This window comes from Camellia sinensis, chromosome 6 (assembly GCF_055761805.1).
Source record: "Camellia sinensis isolate YWXY chromosome 6, ASM5576180v1, whole genome shotgun sequence".
Classification (NCBI taxonomy): domain Eukaryota; kingdom Viridiplantae; phylum Streptophyta; class Magnoliopsida; order Ericales; family Theaceae; genus Camellia; species Camellia sinensis.
Genome location: NC_138966.1, coordinates 142,341,546 through 142,363,013, shown reverse-complemented (window position 1 = coordinate 142,363,013; position 21,468 = coordinate 142,341,546). Strand labels below are relative to the sequence as shown.

Here is a 21,468-nt window from a genome sequence, read left to right as displayed (position 1 = left end):
CATTCAAAATTTCGTTCTTTGTCATCATTGTTTGCCACGTATCAAGTCGTATAACGTGCCAACTCCTCGAACTTTGCTACGTATTGGCTCACCGTCATCTTGCGTTGTTCTAGGTTCTAAAATTCACGGATTTTTTTTTGCTTGATTGTGTTCGGGAAGTACTTCCTCTAAAATAACTCCTTAAACTACGCCCATGTCATTGTGGTGATCTCCCTCGATTCCCAAATTAGGGCCCACCAATGATCTGCTTCCCCTTCTAGTTGGTAAACTACTAGAGCAATCCTATCAATATATTGAGTTATTCCCATCGTATTGAACATCTTTTCAATTTATCAGATCCAGTTTTCATCAATTTTAGGATTAGTTTCACCAGTGAAGATTGGCGGTCTCTGTTTGTGAAACTCGGAGAATAGATGTGTCCTCTCATTCTGACGTGTTCTCCTCAACCTTCCTCATTCTTCCAAAATTTGATTTTCGACATTCTCGAGTAAGTCTGTAGCGGATGCAGGGGCATGGTCGTGATTGTTGACCCTAGGTGCCCCATTCCCTGTTTATATTGGCATCATCGTTGTGGTTGGTGGCATTGTTGTTTCATACGCATTTGTTTGCTCTTGTATGGTTCACTATCTGCCAAATGCGCAGCGCAAAGAAAGGCGAGAAACCGAGTGAAAACGGCGTTTTCGGAAATTAAGATTTTAATGTAATTAATCTATAATTACAGGGTCTAATAATAAATACTAGGATTTTAAAGGTGTTTATTAATCTACTGGGGTTGATTAGGGTTTACTTAGATTAATCTGCAAAGGGTTTAAAATGCAATTAAGTAAAAATTCAGGGGCTTTATTGAAAGAAACTCAAGGTCAGGGATTTAAAGCTAATTACAAAAATTAGGGTCTCTACAAAAAGTCATGCCAAAGAGAGTGAATCAGTCAAATGCAACATGTGTTCGCATAATCGCAAGAAGTAAACTACTTAAAAGTAAATTGAACCAAAGAGAAAGAAAGAAATTACTAGGCCAACACACTAGCTTAATAGTACAAATGTATGTGTAACGGCATATAAACCACCAAACTTGGCCTCTGAATCATGGAAACATTAATAGCTCTGCAAACTTAATCAAGAACTTATCTTAAATGTGGAGTTTCTAATTAGCTTCATATATAGCCGATCAAAACATTACCATAAATTACTATAACAACTCATGGTCTAACTTTGTCAATATCTCTTGGTGAGAATTTTTCTAGAGAGAGAATGAAGACCCAGCCATGGGTTTAACGGTAAGATCCAGTTTTGAAGCCAAACAAGTCTGTCAAGCTATTTAGGACATCATGTACATAAACAGATAAATGCAAATATTTATTATCTTGCAACAAATATTATTTTTCATGCTCATGATCAACAAGTTTTGAACAGCGTTTGTGCGAATTCAACAAGTTGGTAGCTATTCGGCATGACCGTGGCATTATCGAATGACCAATGTGCTGCCAAGGGCAATGAGTTGGGATCTGCAACAGTTTTGTGTTTGCTTTTTTGATTTCTAAGAACACTTATAGAGAGAGAAAATCAAGCCTCAATTGTAGATCCATTACCTTCATCATTCGACAAAATCTGTGAGCATACATATATAGACATTTACATACATACATATACATAGATATCAAAGTTGAACTTGAATCAGAAATATAATAAAAAATAAAGAAGACAAAGACCCAATTGTGGGTCAGTTTTTCCTAGAAAGATATTTTTTAAAACTTGATTTTGTATATAGTGAGATTACTAATCTTGGTGTTTAGATCATATTTACTTATAGTACACTAGTCCAAGAACCTTAAGGGTGGTGTTTGCTCTTCTCTTCATTGAAATTCTTAGCTCTTTTCCACAGACGGTGCCAATTGTGAGACCGAAAAAATCCTTTCACATGGATTGCAGAGATCCAACGAACAGATGAGCTTTGCCCCTATAGATTTGCAAAGATGAGCATGGTCGGCGCCACCCAACCGGGGTTGCCGGCCGGAGACACTCTAATGATAAAGTTAGTCACTAGATCCAGAGAAAGAAGATGAAGGAAATAAAGAGTGTCTGTGTGCTATGTGGAGCAAAGAGATCATACCTACACTCCATAAAGAATGGGCCGAATAAGCCCAATAGTTGGCCCCTTGGCAGGCCTTATTTGGGTTAGCCAATTAAACTGATATATGTTTTTTCTGGCTCCCACAGGTATAATTTAAAATTTGGGAGACGTGGAAAATTATAGAGACACTCACAATAAATATAATACACTAATAAATATAGTCTACTAATTTATTTTTCTAAATAATTTTTTAGATAATTTTTCTTTTAAATAAATAATATTGTTGTAATTTAGAGTTCACATGCGCATGCATGTAGTATTATAATCTAATTCTGAAATAGTACCTCACTATCTGTATTTCTTTTTTTTTTTTTGATAACGGAATGTTCTGAGCCAATTTATGTGCACCTTGATTAATCCTGAACCCTGAAGTTATCTGTGATTTTTTCATCAAAATTAGGGGTTCCTACCGATGTAGTACTTTGCCTTAAATTCCCATAGCATCATCTCCCTTTTCATCACCATGCTTCCTCTTCCTCCTAGGGCTGCAAACGAGCCAAGTCGAGCTGAGCTTTAGTATGTTTGGACTTGTTTATTAAGATTTTAACGAACTTTAGCTTGAGCTCAATAAAAATTTAACGAACCGAACTCGAGCCGAGTTGGCTTAGGCTTGACTCGAGCTTGAGCTTGTTCACAAGCCTTAACAAGCCAAAAAATTTATAAATTCATACTTGCGTATGAGACTAAAGTTACAATTAAAACTTTGATTATACAATATATATATATATATATATAAACATTCTAAAAAAAAAAAAGTCAATATTTTACCAAAATAATAATATATACTACCATTGTTATATAAATGTACTATCTATAGTTAACTATTATTTACATTTATATTTTTTAAATACATAAATAACATATTTATCTTATTTTTTTATTATTTTTTTATACATATTTTTATATTATTGAATATATAAATAATAAATATTAAACGAGTCAGCTAATGAGCCAAGCTTTAAAATATTTGGGCTTATTTATTAAAAATTTAACAAACTCGAGCTCAAGCTTGAACGCAAAAAAAAAAATTTAATGAATCGAGTTCTAATGAGTTCTTACCAAGCCGAGCTCGAGCTTATTCACGAACGATTCTGTCATTTGCAGCCCTATTTCCTCCTTTGTTACTAGAAATGGCAACAAGGTGGGGTGGGCCGAGGATCACACTTCCCTTCCTCGATCCACGATGGTAAAAATTTTCCCTTCTCTGACCCCGATCCTCGCCGGGGAACCTGTCACCGTTCCATTCCCCAACTCCAAAAATTTCCCGACCCAAATCTGTTTCAACAACATCAACAATAACTTTCAACATCAACAAAATCATCAACAACAACAGATTAACTACCAAAAAAAAAAAAGAACAGATAGAGACACACACACATACATGTATACATACACATCAACACAGATCTGAGTGTGCATCATCAATACAAATCTGAGATCTGTGTGTCATCAAACAGATCTAAGATCGGCGATGGTGACTGCGACGAACGAAGGAGGAGATCGGCGGCGATAGACGACGGAGGTAGATGACGGTGACTGCAAAGAACGATGGAGGAGGACGGTGAAGATGAGAGGAGGGGACGGAGGAGGTGGCAGCAACAGGAAGAGAGAGGCAACAACGATGGAGGTGGAGTGGACGACAAAGTCAACGAAGGTGAAGCAGTGCTGCAAGGTGGACGGCGACTCCAGCGTTGCGGACAGAGGCGGTGGCACTGAAGAAGAGGAGGGGTGCGAGAGTGACAGAGAGTAGAGGGAAGAGAGAGAGAGAGAGAGGGGGTCATAACTTAATAGAGGGGTATATATAGTAATTTTACTTCGGGGGGTAATGGGAATGGGGTCGGGGTCGAGGCCGGGTTCGGGAAACATATCACCCTTCCCGGCCCGAAAATCATTGGGGGTTCATTTTTTAATACCATCCCCTAACCGTCAAGGCTTTTTTTGGAGAAAAAACTGCTTTAATCGAGGTTGAAGGGGCGGGTCCCCATCAGGCCGGGTTCAAATTTCCATCCCTACTTGTTACAACATCAATACGTGTTGCCCGCCCTTTTCATGAGACCATATTATGCAACGGCTCGTAGATGGCCCAAAAGAGGGTCGTGGAGATTGGTATGTGTAGATTTTATATTAAGGCCCAACATTGGTATGTAGAGATTTATATTTTCATTATTAGTGGTGATATTTCAAAACAACCAAAAAAAAAAAAAAAAAACAAGGTAATAATGAACCAAAAACCCAAAAAAAGATAAAAAGAAAAAAAAACAATGGTCACAATCTATATATATATATATATATAAAAGAAAATGATATACAAACTTTTTTTTAAACGTACTTTTTAGATTTAGTAATGTGTAAGAGAGATGATTGACTAATAATTAGATAATATATTAGAGAGAGGGAGTTGTCATAAATATTATAATTGATTATCACATCATTCGATTTGAAAAGTGAGTTTAGTTTTTGGGTTAGAATAGCAATGCCCATATATATATATATATATATATATATTAATTAACATTAGTATGGGGAGATTTTTATATTAAGACCAAACACGTACCTAGAGCTCTTTTTATTCATTGCAGTGGCATTACTACAATTTATTTTCTTCCATCTATGCCAAATTTATTACAAGGTACTGAAGAGCTAGCTTCCATGTCTGCTAATTTTTTTTCAGCATCCTAGCAGCGGAGATTATTACCAGGCGAAACGCCAAGTTGGTTGCAATAGTCAGTGTAGTACTTAACACGAGCATTGACTGCATCCGGTCTATTACCATTGCATTCACCACCGTTGATGGCTTGGATTGTTGCACCAAATCCAGAATTCATTTTAGAGTGAACATTGTTCATCCAAAACCACAAGGCAGTCTTGAACGACACGACTGGATCTTTTGCCACAGTTTCCGGGTTGTTTAGTCCATCGAACCCAATGCTTCTATTGGCAGGACCGTAGTTGTAGTTCCATGACAGTTGAAGAGGACCTCTACTATAGTATTGCTTGTTTGGTGCACATGGGTACTGTGTATTTGATCTGTCACAGTAGTTCTTGTTGGGTATACCTCCTTAGTGGAGTTTGGAACCCAGTTGGTTTGTTAAAAGAATTCTAATTTGGTTTGGTTTGAGTATAATATATTTTAATATATTATATCTAATTTGTGAAAACCCAATTCAGTTTGGAAACAACTAAGGTTTTGATAAAAAAAACCCCCTAGATTCACAATATATATTTTTGGTATTGTTTTTCCCAATCAAGGTGCAGCGGCAGCAGTGAATTCTTCCGTGAGGGAATTGTGCTTGGCTATCAATTTCATATATAATATATAGATCCTTCTGTGAGGGAATTGTGCTGGCTAGGAAATTCAATTGGTGAATTCAAAGCTTGGTGGAATTTAATTCTATGGGTTTATTTTCGGCAGTCATTGTGTGACTAATTTGGTTCGTAATTTTGGGTCTTCTTCAACTCTGGTTCTGAATATTTTTGTTCATCTATTTGGTGAGGTCTTTCCTCTTATTTATTTATGATTATTTGGAATTCACCTAAGGGTGGTTTTGTGAGACCATTCGTATCTCGTTTGTAATCGTATGGAAACTATTTGGTTGATAGTGGAATCGGATTTCGATCCTATGGACGTACCTCACATTGAGGGAACCACATAAAAATTCTTGTATTGCTTTTGATTTAATTTTTCTGCATTAGTTTTTTATACCCATTGATTGATTTACTTGTGAGGAATCATATATTTTCCCTAACAACTGGTATCAGAGCTTATGGTTTATTTGGGTTTATTTATTTGTGTAAATCAATGGAGGGGAATGTGGGACGTATGTCTAGCTTCAATGGAAGCAATTGGGTAACTTGGAAAACTAAAATGGAGGACCTATTATTTTGTAAAGATTTGTATGGACCCATTGAGGGTGATAGTGGCAAACCTAATGATATGAAAGATGATGAGTGGAAGAGGCTTAATCGAAAAGCCGTTAATGTTATCCGTCAATGGATTGATGATAGTGTGTTTCATCATGTTGCTACTGAAATTTCGACACATGATTTATGAAAAAAATTAGAAGGCCTTTATGATAGGAAATCAACCACAAATAAAGCTTTTCTGTTTCGTAAGTTGGTTAATTTAAAATTTAAAGAGGGCAGCCCTATAACGGAACATCTGAATGAAATAAAGAGTATTGTTAACCAACTTGCTTCTATGAAAATTATTTTTGATGATGAGTTGTAGGCTTTGATACTACTTAGTTCTTTACCCGAAAATTGGGAGACTTTGGTTGTGATAGTTAGTAATTCGGCACCCGATGGAGTTGTCACAATGGGCCAAGTCACTAGTAGCTTGTTGAATGAAGAAACTAGAAGAAAATCAGCGGGTTCCTCTCATTCGGAAGCATTTGTTGTGAGAGTCTGAAGCAAAACAAGGAGGAGGAATAAGACTCCTCATGGTCATGATCAAAGCCATGACAAATCAAGAGATGGTTCTTTTTCAAAGAAAGATATTGAGTGCTATTATTGTCATTAGAAAGGGCACATGAATCGAGAATGCTGAAAGCTCAAGAACAAGGAGAAAAGGCATGACAAAAGTGTGGATAAGAAGCAAGAAGACACAACAGCAATTACTACCGATGATCTCATGGTCGTTTGTGAAGATGATTGTATCAATTTTGTGGGCCAAGAGAGCAATTGGGTGATTGATTCTGGTGCTTCTTTTCATGTGACTTCTCGAGTTAATTTCTTCACTACCTACACCAAAGGAGATTATGGTTCTGTTTGAATGGGTAATGAAGATTTGTCCAAGATTATTGACATGGGTGATGTTTGCTTGGAAACAAATTTGGGCTGCAAGTTGTTGCTTAAAGATGTGAGGCATGTTCTCGACATTCGCCTTAATTTGATCTCTACTGGGAAACTAGATGATGAAGGCTTCAACAACAAATTTGGTGATGGAATATGGAACCTCACAAAGGGTTCTTTGGTGGTGGCTAAGTGCAAGAAGACTCATACACTTTATTCGATGCAAGGAAAAATTTGTAAAGGTGTTGTCAATGCACTTGAAGATGATACTTCTACCGAATTGCGGCACAAACGGCTTGGCCATATGAGTGAAAAAGGGCTACAAGTTTTGTTCAAGAAAGAGCTTCTACCCGGTTTGAAAGGTACACATCTCAAAACTTGTGTTCATTGTTTGGCGGGTAAACAACATGAAGTTTCTTTTCATAAAAATGTTGCCTCTAGAAAAGAAAATGTTTTGGAGTTGATTCATTCGGATGTTTGTGGTCCTTTAAAAGTTAGAACACATAGTGGTGCACTTTATTTTGTTACTTTCATTGATGATTATTCAAGAAAAGTTTGGGCTTTTCTACTAAAAACTAAAGATCAAGTTCTAGAAGTATTTAAGCATTTTCAGGCCATGGTTGAAAGAGAAACAGGGTAGATATTGAAGTGCATCCGATCAGATAATGATGGTGAATACATCGTGCCATTTGATGAGTATTGTCGCAGCCAAGGTATTCGGCACCAAAAGACAGTTAAGAAGACTCCTCAACAAAATGGCGTTGCCGAGAGGATGAACCGCACCATTGTGGAAAGAACAAGGTGTTTGCTTTCACAAGCTAAATTGCCAAGATCTTTTTGGGGTAAGGCAATGAGGACAGAGGTTGACGTGATCAATTTGTCTCCTTACTATCCTTTGAATGGTGATGTTCCTAAAAGAGTTTGGACTGGCAAAGATGTGTCTTATGAGCACTTGAGAGTGTTTGGTTGTCGAGCTTTTGTTTACATTCCAAAGGATGAGAGGTCCAAGCTTGATAGTAAGTCAAGACAATGTATTTTTCTTGGCTATGGGCATGATGAATTCGGGTATAGATTGTGGGATCCAGTCCACAAGAAAGTCATTCGAAGCCGTGATGTTGTGTTTCTTGAAGACCAAACAATTGAAGACTTTGGTAAAGGGGATCAACCGGAGCCAAAAACTAGTGATCTCATTGACATGGATCTATCTCCTTCATCTTCGGTGGATGATGAAAATAGGGGAGATGTGCAGCCGCCTATTGAAGATATAGAGAATGATGCTAATCCTAATGAAGTTGAGCCAGAAATTGAGGAAGAACATCCAACTCAAGAACCGCCACCACAACTTGAGTTGAGGAAATCTACAAGGGACCGACAACCTTCAAGAAAGTATCCTTCGAATGAATTTGTGTTGATTTCCGATCAAGGGGAGCCTGAGAGCTACCAAGAAGCAATTGAGCATGCAAAGAAAGGTGATTGGAAAAAGGCCATGGACGAGGAGATGAATTCCGTGCTTGAAAACCAGACTTATGATTTAGTGAAGTTGCCTAAAGGGAGGAAAATTCTGAAAAATAAATGGGTTTTCAAATTGAAGAATGATAGCAAGAATCTGGGATACAAAGCACGTCTTGTTGTGAAAGGTTTTGGACAAAAGAAATGTATTGACTTTTATGAGATTTTCTCGCCGGTTATGAAGATGTCTTCTATTCGGGTTGTACTTGGCATGGCTGCAAGTATGAACCTTGAAGTTGAGCAACTTGATGTGAAGACCGCATTTCTTCAAGGTGACCTTGAAGAAGAAATTTACATGGAGCAACTAAAAGGTTTTGTGGAAAAAGGGAAAGAGAAATTTGTTTGCAAATTGAAGAAAAGTTTGTATGGCCTCAAGCAAGCCCCGCGGCAATGGTACAAAAAATTTGATTTTTTCATGATGAATAATGGTTTTTCTAAAACCACTTCGAACCATTGTGTGTTTGTGAAAAATATCCCGGATGGTAAATTTATTATTCGTTTGCTTTATGTTGATGACATGTTAATTATGGGTCAAGATTCTACCATGATTAACAAGTTGAAGTTAGAGTTGAGTAAATCTTTTGCTATGAAAGATTTGGGACCGGCAAAGCAAATACTTGGTATGAAAATTGTTCGTGATCGCAAAGAGGGGCTGATTTGGTTGTCTCAAGAAAACTACATTGAGAAAGTTCTTGAGAGGTTCAACATGAATAAAGCAAAGCCGGTTGGTTGTCCGCTTGCAGGTCACTTTAAGCTTAGTTCGAATCAATGTCCTACAAGTGAGAAAGACAAGGAAGAGATGTTGAAAGTTCCTTATGCTTCAGCAGTTAGTTCTTTGATGTACACCATGGTTTGTACAAGGCCGGATATTGCTCACGCCGTTGGTGTGGTGAGTCGTTTTCTTTCTAATCCGGGTAAAGAACATTGGGCAACGGTAAAATGGATTCTGAGGTATCTTCAAGGGACTTCGAAGGTGTGTTTGTGTTTTGGGGATGGTAAGTTGATACTTGATGGGTTCACAGATTCTGATATGGCCGGTGATGTTGATTCTAGGAAATCTACTTCGGGGTATTTGATGACTTTTGCAGGGGGAGCTGTGGCTTGGCAATCTAAATTACAAAAATGTATTGCTCTCTCAACTACCGAAGCTGAATTTATTGTCATTACGAAAGCTTGCAAAGAAGAGTTATGGTTGAAGAAATTTTTGCAAGAGTTGGGTTTGAAGCAAGAAAAGTATGTGTTTTATTGTGATAGTCAAAGTGCTATTCACTTGAGTAAAAATTCTACTTTTCACTCGAGATCGAAACACATTGATGTGAGATACCATTAGATTCGTGATGTGTTAGATCCGAAATTGTTACAACTCGAAAAGGTTCACACAGATGATAATATTTCGGATATGTTGACTAAGACTTTGTTGAGGGACAAACATTTAAAGTGTCGAACTTTGGCGGGTATGGTTGATCTCTCCACCTAAGTCGGTAGGGGGAGAATTGTTGAGTATACCTCCTTAGTGGAGTTTGGAACCCAATTGGTTTGTTAAAAGAATTCTAATTTGGTTTGGTTTGAGTATAATATATTTTAATATATTATATCTAATTTGTGGAAACCCAATTCAGTTTGGAAACAACTAAGGTTTTGATAAAAAAAAACCCTAGATTCGCAATATATATATTTGGTATTGTTTTTCCTAATCAAGGTGCAGCGGCAGCAGTGAATTCTTCCATGAGGGAATTGTGGTTGGCTATCAATTTCATATATAATATATATCCTTCTGTGAGGGAATTGTGCTGGCTAGGAAATTCAATTGGTGAATTCAAAGCTTGGTGGAATTTAATTCTATAGGTTTATTTTCGGCAGTCATTGTGTGACTAATTTGGTTCATTATTTTGGATCTTCTTCAACTCTGGTTCTGAAGATTTTTGTTCATCTATTTGGTGAGGTCTTTCCTCTTGTTTATTTGTGATTATTTGGAATTCACCTAAGGGTGGTTTTGTGATACCATTCGTGTCACGTTTGTAATCGTATGGAAACTATTTGGTTGATAGTGGAATCGGATTTCGATTCTGTGGACGTACCTCACATTGAGGGAACCATGTAAAAATTCTTGTGTTGCTTTTGATTTAATTTTTCTGCATTAGTTTTTTATACCCATTAATTGATTTACTTGTGGGGAATCATATATTTTCCCTAACAGTTCCTAGAGGCACCATTTATCTCTTCAATATAGCAAAAATCTACCAAATCAAAAAAATTTGTGTCAATTATGTGTGATATTCATCTCACTCCTCCAGCAAACAGGGAGGGACCCAGAATTCTAAAAGGGACGGACATATCAATATGATCAATAAACTTGCTACCACGGTTTTTTCTTCTCTATACATTATGTAAAACAAAGTATAACGCAGCAGAATAAAAATTATGGTCATACCTTTAGAACAAAGTCTGAATTGAAGGATCTCGTGGGTAAATCACGTGCTTCCTGAATCTGATCAGTCAACCCAGCAATGGAGTGATATTACAATAGTGAATATCACCCACACAAATCACACTGCAAATGGCTTTGATCGTTAGTTTTTTTGGGAGAGAGTCAGTATATGGGAAAAAACTCAAACATACGTTGTTTTTCTCTTAATCACCCATATCCCATATTATCATATATATAATATGTTTATCTCATTTATCCATATCAGTTATATGAGATAATATAAGATATGTCATCTATCCATATCAATTATATGATAGATATATATATATATCCTAAGTGGTTATCCAAATAGCTCTGAATTTGAATTCAAAACCCATTTGGATATGGTTCAAAAGATTCAAAGGGTCATGCCACATGGGCGCCCATTTCTAACACATTAACACTTGTAATTGACACTAGTTATGAGAAATTAGATGGACAACAACAACAAAAAAAATTTAAAAAAAACATACAGGGACGGCCACTTGAAATTTAAAAACAAAAATCTAGAAGGGGCGAAACCTGTATAATTTAGAGATTGTTAATAGTTAATACTATGAAATCATCAGTGTGGATTGGGAGTAAGGGATGTAGAAATCTTACGTCCAGTCTAATGCGTGGCATGTGCGAAGAAAGTAGCAATTTCGCGCTTAGAATCATCAGTAGTTCCAGTAGTGCCGAATGAAGGGTAGGAACCGATGGCGTTAAGAAATGCAGACCTGGTGAAGAAGCTTTTCCCTGCACATCCAGCAGAAGCTTGATTGATTATCCCATTGAAAAAGGACTGTGTCACAATATTAGAGACCGAAGCACCGTTGGAACCGGTACAAGGCCCTGCTTGGCAGCCTGCACCACAGTAGGCATTGCCAGTGCCACAATACCCATACTGGCTGCAGCGAAGGCCTGCTGCACAACCACAGTTCTGACCCACTACGATTTCCGGTAGGATGGCACCGGCGAGTATTCCGGCCAGAATGATTGTCTGTAAGCTGTTTTTGATATTGAGGGTTACCATTTTGGAAGAGAAACGTGTGGATGGAAGAGTATGTGTGCTGTGGGATGAAATTAAGGTGAGAGAGACATGTATTTATAATTGTACAATGGAAAATGTATGGAAAAATCAACATTCCTACTATACGATAAATGTTTCAAATTAAAATTTGAAAAAGTCTAAAAATAAATAAATCGATAACAAAATCAAACACAATCATCTTATGTAAGGTGGGTCTTATATTTTTATGAATCCTTTTTCTTTTTTTTTTTTGTGAGTCCCACATTTATATGTAAAAGTTGTGCCAATACTCTATAATATTAAAGTATAGCTTACTATTATTAAAAATTATGTAATTAATTATGTGTAAGAAGAACAATGGTTGAAGCTTAGCATGCAATTTTCTAACAAGCGTGTAGACTTTGGTGTTTGTCTTGGCCTTGACTAATCACTACAACAAAAAAGGTCTATGGTGACAAAAACGCGTGACGAAAAAATAGTTCGTCTCCAAATATACATGTTTTAGTGATGAAAATAAGATTTCGCCTCCAATTGTACTATTTTTAGAGACGAAAACCAAATTTCGTCACCAAATGCTTAAAATCAAATAAAACAATAGGTGACGAAAATTTTATTCGTCTCTAAATTTTATTTTTCGTCACAAAACAATTTCCCGCCCTTGGAAAATTTGGTGGAAGATTTGGCGCCATTTTGGAGATGAAATTTGTCGTCACCATTGTAAAAAAATTTAGAGAGGAAATAATTTCGTCTCCAAATGTATTATTTTTAGAGAGGAAAACCAAATTTCGTCACCAAATGCTTAAAATCAATAAAAAAATACAAGAAATCTAGGCTATTGTGACAAAATTTGGTGACGAATTTTTTTGTCTTAAAATTTAAGCCAAAGATGACGAAATATTAATTTTGTCGTTTGTTTTAATTTTTCTCAAAAGTATAGGTGACGAAAATAAAATTTTGTGTGCAAAAATGAGGCGCCAATTTCATTTGCATTGGCGCGAATTATTTTAGCTCATTGGAGACGAACATTTTTTGTCACAAAATATAATTTTTTTTGTGACGAACGTAATTCGTCGCCAATAAATTCCATACCTATTAAACGATGTCGTTGCATATTTCCATTTATTAGGCGACAAATATATTTTTGTCTGGGAAGGATAAGTTATGGAAGACGAAAATATTTCGTCATCAATAAACACTCCATCATGCAGACAATGTCATTTCATCTTTCTATTAAATAGGCGACAAATATATTTTTGTTTCAGAAGAATAAGTTGTGGGAGACGAAAATATTTCGTCACTAATAAATTCTAATTGATTGCGTGACGAATACATTTTTCATCTCATAAAGTTAAGTTGTGGAAGACAAAAATATTTCATCACCAATAATAAATTCTTTGTTCTGGTATTGAAGGATACAAAAATATTTTATCACTAATCATTTCTCTTTATTAAAATGCCATGGTTTTGTGTTTCGAAGCATTGAAACTGTGACCCCAAGAGATACACTCTAACGCTTATCACTCATTTTCATGTACACGGACCTTGAAGTCGTGACCCAAGAAGACACTTTCTACAAACCCTCATTTCTCTCTCGCACTTGAGTCTACTCCTCTCTCACAAGTATTGAAGTCATGACTCAAGAAGACATTCTATAAACCATTTCTTCTATTTCGCGCAAAAGCCCCTCTCTTCTGTCTCACACTTAAGCCCTTCGTGCATGCCAACATTGAAGCTATTATCCAATAAGGCACCCTATGTACGCAAGCACTTTTTCTCATTGTCTGAACCAACTCTACCCTTTCCGTCTAGAACACCTATTTCAGAAAAATCAAAGGTCAAAACCTCTCTCCACAAAAAAAAAAAAAAAAGATAATTAATGTAGCTATTTTTTTGTGAAAAAAAATACAGAGAAACAAATAATAAAAAATTTGTAATTTTCAAAATTAATAGAAAATATTATCTTGTTTAGTATGGAGTTTTCAATAATTAATTTTTAAAATTTGGTGATAAAATTTATTTTCGTTTTAGAATGTAACCCAAACATGACCAAATATTACTTTTGTCGTTTCTTTTAATTCTTCTCAAAACTGTAGGAGACGAAAAAATAAATTCATCAGAAAAAAAAAGAGGCTCCAATTTTTTTTCTTGTTGGCGCCAATTATTTTAGCTCATTGGAGACGAACATTTTTGTCACAAATTTTAAAGTTTTTTGCGACAAAAGGAATTCGTCACCAATAAATTCGAAACTTATTAGACGATGTCGTTTCATTTTCTTATTTATTTGGTGACAAATATATTTTTTGGCTGGGAAGGATAAGTTATGGGAGACAAAAATATTTCGTCACCAATAGACTCTTCATGCTCATTTTATCTTTCTGTTAATTAGGCGACAAATATATTTTTGTCTCGGAAGGATATGTTTTGGGAGACGAAAATATTTCATCGTTAATAAATTCTCCATGTGTCGTGTTGCATTTTGAGTGATTGTGCGACGAATATATTTTCGTCTCATAAGGTTAAGTTGAAGGAGACGAAAATATTTCATCACCAATAAATTTTCCATCCCCACACAACGTTGTTTTTGTATTTTTGTTGATTAGGCAACGAACATATGAGTTTGAGACGAAAATATTTTATCCCTAATTATTTCTCTTTATTAAAATGTCGTCAGAAACTAAGAGATCACTCTCACCTTAATCACTTACTTTCACACACACACAAATACTAAAGTCGTGATCCGAAAAGACACGTCTACAAACCCTCGTTTCTATCTCGCACTTGAGTCTCTTCTCTCACAAGTATTGAAGCTGTGACTCAAGAAAATAATCTCTATAAACCATCTCTTCTATTTTGCACTAAAGCTCCTCTATTCTCGTCGTTTGTGCATGCAAACATTATTATCCAAGAAGACATTTTATGCAAAGCTATTATTCTTTCTCATAGTAAACCCCTCACCACAATATGAAAAAAATAATAATAATAATTAAACAAGGAAACAAAATGCAAGAAATCTAGGCTATTGTGACAAAATTTGGTGACGAAATTTTTTTTGTCTTAAAATTTAACCCAAAGATGATAAAATATTAATTTTGTCGTTTGTTTTATTTTTTCTCAAACTTATAGGAGACGAAAAAAAATTTCATCTGCAAAATTTAGGCGCCAATTTTATTTGCTTTGGCACGAATTATTTTAGCTCATTAGAGACAAACATTTTTGTCAGAAAATATATATATTTTTTGTGACAAACGTAATTTGTCACCAATAAATTCCCTATCTATTAAACGATGTTGTTTCATATTTCCATTTATTAGGCGACAAATATATTTTTGTCTAGGAATGAGAAGTTATGGAAGACGAATATGTTTCGTCACCAATAAACACTCCATCATGCAAACGATGCCGTTTCATCTTTCTATTAAATGAGCGACAAATATATTTTTGTCTTGGAAGAATAAGTTGTGGGAGATGAAAATATTTAGTCACTAATAAATTCTGATTGATTGCACAATGAATATATTTTTCGTCTCATAAGGTTATGTTGTGGAAGACAAAAATATTTCATCACCAATAATAAATTCTCTGTTCTTGTATTTAAGAAGACAAAAACATTTTTTCGCTAATTATTTCTCTTTATTAATATGCTATGGTTTTGTGTTTCGGAGCACTAAAACCGTGACCCCAAGAGACACACTCTGACCCTTATCACTCATTTTCATGTGCACGGACACTCAAGTCGTGACCCAAGAAGACACTTCCTACAAATCCTCATTTCTCTCTCGCACTTGAGCCTACTCCTCTCTCACAAGTATTGAAGTCGTGAAGCAAGAAGACACTCTGCAAACCATTTCTTCTATTTTCGCACTAAAGCCCCTCTTATACGTCTCACACTTAAGCCCTTCATGCATACCAGTATTGAAGCTATTATACAAGAAGGCACCCTATGCAAAACTGACTATTCTTGCTCATAGTGAAGGCGCCTCTTGCATAAGCACTTTTTCTTATTATCTGAACCAACTCTACCCTTTCCGTCTAGAACACCCATTTTAGAAAAATCGCAGGTCAAAACCCCTCTCCACAAAAAAAAAAAAAAAAAAGAAAATAATTAATGTAGCTATTTTTTTTTTTGTGAGAAAAAAAAAACAGAGGAAAAATTAATAATAATTTTTTAATTTTCAAATTAATAGAAAATATTACCTTGTTTAGTATGGAGTTTACAATAATTAATTTTTAATTTTTAATCTATATGTTTTTAGTGAACATTTTTTAATATTATAATTTTTTGTTCTTTTTTTTTTAACTTTTTAAATCCCTTTAATTTAGATGAGAGCAAATTGCAGCAGTTGTCCCGGTACTTTGGTCCTTGTGTCATATAAATGGTATGTGCCATATCTATATCTATCTATCTATCTATCTATCTATCTATCTATCTATCGATCTATATCTATCTATCTATCTATCTACATCTATATCTATCTATCTATCGATCTATATCTATTTATTTATCTATATCTATATATATATATATATATATATACTATATATTAAGCAAAAGGGGGTTTTTAACCCCAAGGCCTGTGGGAGTTTCAATCTCCTAATCCTAATTTTCTAATTTTTTGATTTAAAAAAAAAAAAAACTTCAACATTTATTGACTTCTCCCAACCCAACCTCAGCATTTATTGACTTCTCCCAACCCAGAATCCCTTTTGACTTCTCTCATTATTATTGCAACACCCTTTTCAATTTCTCCCATGTACTATGGTTACACACAAAAATAAAAAATAAAAAGATAAGAATTTAGCTATAGATCTCAAAAAGAAATAACATCTAAATTTGAATTATGATTTAATAATATAATTATGTATTTTTTTTATGTATATCTATCAAAATTTTTAAATCACTTAATAAGACAAATTAATCAATTTTCCAAAATTATTGATTTTTAATTTACAAAATAGATTAAAAAAAACTATTGACTAATATATTTATTTAATAAAAAAAATATTTCATAATCTCTCCCTCCTAATCTCTCTCACAAATTTTCAAAAAAAAATATTAAAACTTGTAATCATTTTCTCTTCCCCAAAAAATCAGATAATATTTTCTTTTAAAGTTGTAGATATCTACCTATATTTTATATATTACATTATAACATAACCAAAAAAACTAAAAAACTAAAAAAAAAATCTTTAAAGTTTATCTAAATAAACTTTAAATCAATAAAACTTACATGTCTATCACATATCTAACTCACATCATAACTTACCTAAATAATAATAATTTAAAAAAAATGAAAATCACAGATAAATTAAATTTAAAAAAAAAGATACCCACAACTCCATCTTAAATAAATTGAAAAAAAAATACCCGAATAGAAACCACACAAAAAAAAAAAAAAAAGAAAGAAGAAGATATATCTATCTATCTATCTATACTATATATTAAGCAAAATGGGGTTTTTAATCCCAAGCCTTGTGGGAGCTCCAATCTCCCAATCTAAATTTCTTGATTTTTTTACCATAGCACTTTAATGCATTAAGAACAAGCATAAAAAAAAATTTCTTGAAAAGTCCAACACATATGATTATTATCAAAATATTAAACTTTCATATAATATAATAATAAAAAAAAGACATTTAATTCCTTGAAAAGTCTAACACATATGATTATTATCAAAATATTAAACTTTAATATAATATAAAAAAGGAAAAAAAGAAGACATTTAAAAAAAAGAAAAAAAAAGACATTTAAAAATCACAATTCACATATATAGATAATTGTAAACACAATCCGTGCATAGCACTGGTGATATGCTAATCTATACTATATATTAAGTAAAAGAGGGTTTTAACCCCCAAGGCTTATGGGAGCTCCAATATCCCAATCCTAATTTTCTAATTTTTTGATTTAAAAAAAAAAAATCTCAACATTTATTAATTTCTCCCAATCCCCATACCTTTTGGGAGATTTGGTCAAAACCCCCTCATAATTAAACTTTAATGCATTAAAAACTAACATAAACAAAATTTCTTGAAAATTTCAACACATCTATCTATCTATATTATATTATCTATATCTATATCTATCTATCTATCTATATCTATACTATATATTAAGCAAAAAGGGATTTTTAACCCCCAAGGCCCGTGGGAGTTTCAATATCCGAATCTAAATTTTTTATATTTTTTATTAAAAAAAGAAAAACTCAACATTTATTGATTTGGTCAAAATCCCCTGATCAACATTTATTAACTTTTTTCAATCCACATGTTTTTTCACATGCCTGCATTTATTGATACAATCCCCTGATCAGCATTTGAAATCCCCTCATACAAATAATTATAGATACAATCCGTGTATAGTTACTGCAGTACCCTTTTTAACTTCTCTCATACACTATGCTTAGTGATAAGATTGTTAAATTATTTTTATAAAAAATCTTAAAAAACATAATTTATATATTAAAAAAATCTAATACAAATATAAATATTTATAATTATTCCGTGTTAAGCAAAAGGGGGTTTTTAACCCCCAAGGTCTGTGGGAGCTTCAATATTCCAATATAAATTTTCTAATTTTTTTATTTTTTATCCCATAATACATAAGTTTTAAATAATGATATATTCCATGATTTATCTATATACTATTATAATTTCAAAATATTGTCATTTCATTAAGGTTGAAAGTTGCAATTCCTTTTTTTCATTTTTTTTTATTTTGTTTAATTTTTTGTTAATACGTGTTACAATATGATTGGTTTATAAATTAATTTTATATTCTAAAAACAAAATTTCAAATTTGGATTCTTACTTAAATTATGTTACTATAATTGGAATGAGATCAATATTCATTCCTTAAATTTTGAATCCTTTATTAAATTATAAAATAAAATTTCAAATGTGAATTCTTCTTCAAATTATATTACTACGATTAGAATTAGTTCAATATTTACATGTGTCATAATATTATTGATCTAAATATAATTTGTGTTAAATACATGTGTTCAAATTATTAATCGCTATTATTTTTTTTTGTTTTAAATTTTATAAAAAAAAAATTATATCCTTCTAAATTATAAGGAATTGAACAATAATATTTTTTAATATAATTTTTTTTTTAAAAAAAAAAGAACAAAACATAAATTTTTTAGTATTTACTAAACATGGTGAATTTTATTAGATTTTTTTTTATTTATCTCAATTATCAATTAAAGAAATTAAAATAAAGAATAAAGAAATATTTGGCTCAAATTGTTAAAAAGTTACTTTTGTTAAAATAAATTAGAAAGAAACCTTAATTTTTTTTTTTTTTATTAAAAGTGATAGTTCGTTAAACCTTTTTATTTTTTAAAAAAAGAAAAGGGTTATAGGTGATAATTTATTATTCATCTAAAATTATTTTCAGATTAAATAAAAATACCATATTAAATTTCCTTGTTACCTTTTTTTTTATTCAAATACTTTTATTTTGTAAGAAATTTGTTTTTATTCTATTTAATATTTTATTGTAATTTTAAATTAAAAAGAATTTCTAAAAAATCATATTTAAATTATGTATGCCATTATAAAAAGTAAATTTTTTTAACATCAACTTAGTGGTAGTTTTGGAAGTGCCAAATAAACATACTTTTTTACTTTTTACGAAAATATGTATAGAAAAGTATAGATGTAATGTGACCCAAAAAGATAATTAAGTATATTTTTTTTTTAACTTTTTACGAAATGTTGTGTAGAAAAATAGAGATGTGATGTGCCCAAAAAAAAAAAAAAGATTAAAAAAAAAAAGTGAACTAATATGGCACTTCCCAAACTTCTTTATTCGATGATCTCTTTCTAAAAGATATATTTTTTAAATATTTCAATAAAAATTCTATTGGAAGTCTTATGTATATTGCTTTTTCTTTTATTCATTAATATTAAATTTTTAATTAATCTTATTTATTATTTTAAAAAATAAATTAGCAAATAATTCATATATATATATATATATATATATATAATTTTGTTTTGGTTGCTCAAGTTATTTGGTGGTTCTGCCCAAATCCACTCAAATTTAATTTGAATTTTTGAATTTCTGCATAGGTTCTCACTTAATTAAAAACTATGTTGTTCAATCTTTAAAAAATTTTAAGCTCGACTCAAGTTGCTTGGGTTGACCCCACCTAAGTTTGCAATTCTAGCAAGGGGGGTTTAACGTTACATGAATAAATTTGTGATAAATTAAAAAATAATAAATAAATTGTGATAAAATTGTGAGACTTAAATTTTAAATTTCAATCTTTTTTTGTTTTCATAATTTACAGAAAAAATTTAACTGTGATAAAATTTTGCATCCTTTATTAAATTATAAAATAAAATTTTAAATTTAATCTCTATTAATTAAGAAATTTGTTTTTATTCTATTTAATATTTTATTAAATTAAAAATAATTTCAAAAAAATCATATATAAATTATTTTTGCCATTATAAAAAGTAAATTTTTTTAATATCAACTTAGTGGTAGTTTGGGAAGTGCTAAATAAGTATACTTTTTTATTTTTTTACAAAAATATGTATAGAAAAATAGAGATTTGATGTGACCCAAAAAAAGATAATTAAGTATATTTTTTTATTTTTTTATAAAAAAATGTGCAAAAAAATAGAGATGTGATGTGACCCAAAAAAGATTAAAAATATATATATATATATATATAAAAGAGCTAATATGGCACTTCCCAAACAACCCTTTATTTAATGATCCCTTTCTAAAAGGTATATTTTTAAAATATTTTCAAGAAAAATTCTATTGAAAAAGTATATTGTTTTTTCTTTTGTTCATTAATATTAAATTTTTAATTAATTTTAATCATTACTTTAAAAAATAAATTAGAAAATAATATATATATTTATATATATAATTTTTTTTTGGTTGCTCAAGTTATTAATTGGTGTTTCTGCCCAAGTCCACTCAAATTTAGTTTGAATTTTTGAATTTCTCCATAAGTATTCACTTAATTAAAAATTATATAGTTCAATCGTTAAAAAAAATTTAAGCTTCACTCAAGTTGCTTGGGTTGAGCCCACCTAAATTTACAATTTTAGAAAGTGAGGTTGAAAGTTACATGATTAAATTTGTGACAAATTAAAAAAATAATAAATAAATTGTGAGATTTAAATTGTAAAATTTCAATCTTCTTTGTGTTCATAATTTGCATACAAAAATTTAACTATTTATATTATTTTGTATAAAAATATATTATTAACTTTTTTACATGCCGTGCGTAGTACGGGTTACCACTAATTTTTTTTTATAGAAAATTATAAATTTACTAACTTTAGTGAGTTAATTTCAATCAATATTCAGTGATTATTTTCATTTAAAAACACTAATGGCATTATTAATGGATCAAATTGACACAAAATTTAAAATTAAGGATCAAAATTGTGCCAATTGAAAGTGTAGGGACCACAATGACACGAAAAAAAACAAAGTATAGGGACCATCTGTGTAATTTGCCCTTTAGATAAATTTAAAAAGTACAAAATTTATGAAAACACTATAAAAAAATTCACTACATACAA

At 32.2% G+C, this 21,468-nt stretch overlaps 1 pseudogene across 1 annotated transcript; it reads right to left on the bottom strand.

Annotated features, from left to right (window-relative positions):
- Positions 1–4,682: 4,682 nt before the first annotated feature.
- LOC114299178 (endochitinase EP3-like) lies at positions 4,683–11,928 on the bottom strand (annotated as a pseudogene). Its single transcript, XR_014333907.1, has 4 exons — positions 11,502–11,928; positions 10,627–10,668; positions 6,660–6,673; positions 4,683–5,190 (listed from the first exon to the last, which is right to left on the bottom strand). The product of XR_014333907.1 is annotated as an endochitinase EP3-like (transcript).
- Positions 11,929–21,468: the final 9,540 nt, after the last annotated feature.